The sequence below is a fragment of the Rutidosis leptorrhynchoides genome, chromosome 5 (genome assembly GCF_046630445.1).
Source record: "Rutidosis leptorrhynchoides isolate AG116_Rl617_1_P2 chromosome 5, CSIRO_AGI_Rlap_v1, whole genome shotgun sequence".
In the NCBI taxonomy this organism is placed as follows: Eukaryota; Viridiplantae; Streptophyta; class Magnoliopsida; order Asterales; family Asteraceae; genus Rutidosis; species Rutidosis leptorrhynchoides.
The window spans coordinates 386652160-386654979 of NC_092337.1; the positions used below are offsets into that span (position 1 = coordinate 386652160).

The 2820-nt window shown below is 38.0% G+C and overlaps 1 non-coding gene across 1 annotated transcript; it reads left to right on the forward strand.

Moving 5' to 3' along the window:
• Window positions 1–2258: 2258 nt before the first annotated feature.
• LOC139851127 (small nucleolar RNA R71) lies at window positions 2259–2365 on the forward strand. Its single transcript, XR_011760487.1, has one exon. It is a non-coding gene; the product is annotated as a small nucleolar RNA R71 (small nucleolar RNA).
• Window positions 2366–2820: the final 455 nt, after the last annotated feature.

The window sequence follows — 2820 nt, forward strand, 5'->3', positions numbered from 1 at the left end:
CCGCCCTCGGGTAAAGCAATTTCGGCTCAACGACCTAGTCTTTAACTCACGACGAATTTTAGAAATCATTTTTTTAAACTTAATGAAATAAAGTAAATTTTTGTTTTTAAAATCATTCAAAACATAAATTTAAAAAGCATATTAATTTTATATAAAACCTACTAAATAAAAAGATTCAGAATGGAGGGAAAAAACTAGTTCTTTAGTGTCTGCTAGCGGAAAAGACCAATCGGGTTCCATTCTCGGAACTACACGAGAACAGAACAACTAACTCTAGATAGCATTTTCTTTTTAGAACATTTGAATCTCCCCACACTTAGGTAGCCGTGGTGTCAAAATTGTGATTAACTTCATCGTTAATTTCTCTTGGTCCATAATCAACTTGCATATCCGTGACTTTTTCTTTAAGCCAGTGCCCGGCTTCTTCCGTAATATCCCATAATTCAACTAGCTTCGCCCTTTCTTTAGGCGACAGATTGGATACTAACCGGTTACATAACTTAAAGTTCCCCTTACTTCTAGCATCAATAGCTCGTTTAAAAAGTTTCTTCATTGAACTGTTAATAACGGGGCCATTTAATTTCGTATCAATAACGGGGTTCTTTGTTATCATGTCATCATTAGGTGTTACTTCATTTTCCCCACACTTAGGCGTTTTATTATTATTAAGCACTACCGTTGGAGTTGGTAAAACAACATGGTTGTTACCAATCGTTTTTGCTGGTTCAATGGTTTTGGTTGGTGGAGATTTAGACTTTCGAATCATAAAGGTGATCGATTTGTTACCACTACTAAGTGTCATTCTTCCATTTCCTACATCAAATAACGCCCCGGTGGACGCAAAGAATGGTCGACCTAAAATTAGAGGAACGTTTGGGTCCTCTTCTATGTCAATGACAATAAATTCGACTAGAAAGGTTAAATTACCTACTTGAACGGGTAGGTTGTCAGCAATTCTAACTGGGTGCTTAATGGTTTGATCAAAGAGTCGAACACTCATATCCGTTGGACTTAACTTACCTACACCTAATCTCTTATATAAGGAAAGAGGCATAACACTCACACTTGCACCTAAATCTGCCAGTGCATCATACATGACACAATCACTAAGTAGACAAGGAACAATAAATTCACCCGGATCACCTACCCTAGGTGGAGGTTTTGGTGGAACTGTATTCACCGGGTTTACTTCTACGGCTTTTGTTTCTTGTACTTTCTTATTCTTTTTCTTCTTCTTCTTTCCAGAAGTATCACAATCTTTATTACTTATTACTTGCTCATACTCAACTCCTTTTCTTGGAAACGGGATGGGTGGTTTGTATGGTGACACCACTGGCTTTACATACTCGGGTGGTGGTGGTGGTGTAAATTCTTCATTGTTACTCTCATCTAAAACCTTCCCATCTTCTGGAGCTGGTTTTTCAGAATTTGTTGAAACCATATTAACATTCTCATTCCGAGGATTTACTTCAGTATTACTCGGTAGCTTTCCTTGTTCCCTCTCACTCATTATGCTAGCAAGAGTACCTACGTGTTTTTCTAGATTCAAAATGGAAGCTTGTTGAGTTCTTAATGACTGATCAAACCTCTCATTCGTTTGGGTTTGAGTTTCAATAAATTGTGTTTGAGATTCAACTAGTTTAAATACCACTTCTTCCAGATTTGACTTCTTCTCGTCAGTTTGTTGTGGTGGTTTATACAAGCCAGGTCTTTGTTGATTGAAAGTGTTGGTTTGAGTCGGTTGGTTATTCGGACCTTGTTGGTTGTACGAATTATTGTTTGGTCCATTTGGATTATAAAGAATGTTTTGATTTCGATTGAAGTTTAGCCTTGGCGGTTGATAATTATTTTGATAATTATTTCCCGGCCTTTGGTTCATATAGGAAACATTCTCACGTTGTTCCATCGTTAGTTCAATGTGACAATCTTTCAATAAGTGTGGTCCACCGCATTGCTCACAACTGATTCGTATTGCGTGAATATCTTTATTCATCTTTTCCATTCGTCTTTCGAAAGCATCTATTTTTGCGGAAACGGAATCAAAGTCATGGCTAGAATCGGCTCTAGCCGCTTTAGATGATCGAAAGATATCTTTTTCTTGGTGCCACTCATGCGAGTGGGAGGCTGTGTTATCAATAATTTTGTAAGCTTCAGTTGCGGTTTTCTTCATAATGGATCCACCAGCTGTTATGTCGATGTCTTTTCGTGTAGCAACGTTGACACCTTGATAGAATATTTGTACTATTTGATAAGTGTCTAAACCTTGTTGAGGACATCCTCTCAACATCCTTCCGAATCTTGTCCACGCCTCATATAATGTTTCATTTGGCTTTTGTGTGAACGTAACAATTTCTCCTTGAAGTCTCACGGCTTTAGATGCCGGAAAGAATCTTTGAAGAAATTTTTCAACTAAGACATCCCATGTGTCAATCGCCCCTTCAGGTAACGATTCTAACCAATCTTTGGCTTCTCCCTTTAAAGTCCAGGGAAACAACATGAGATATATCTGTTCATCCTCCACTTCTCGGATTTTGAATAGTGTACAGATCCTATTAAAGGTACGAAGATGTTCGTTGGGATCTTCTTTTGGCGTACCACTATATTGGCACTGATTAGTTACCATATGTAGAATTTGTCCTTTGATTTCATAATCTGGAGCATTAACTTCTGGCTTAATAATGGCGTGACCTTGGCCCGTGCGTTTAGCTCTCATTCGATCTTCCATACTTAGAGGTTCCGTTACTTCCATAATTGAATTCGTTGAATCGGTATCACTAGATGATTCTGATTTAATGGTTCGTTCCTCAACAATCTCTGTTT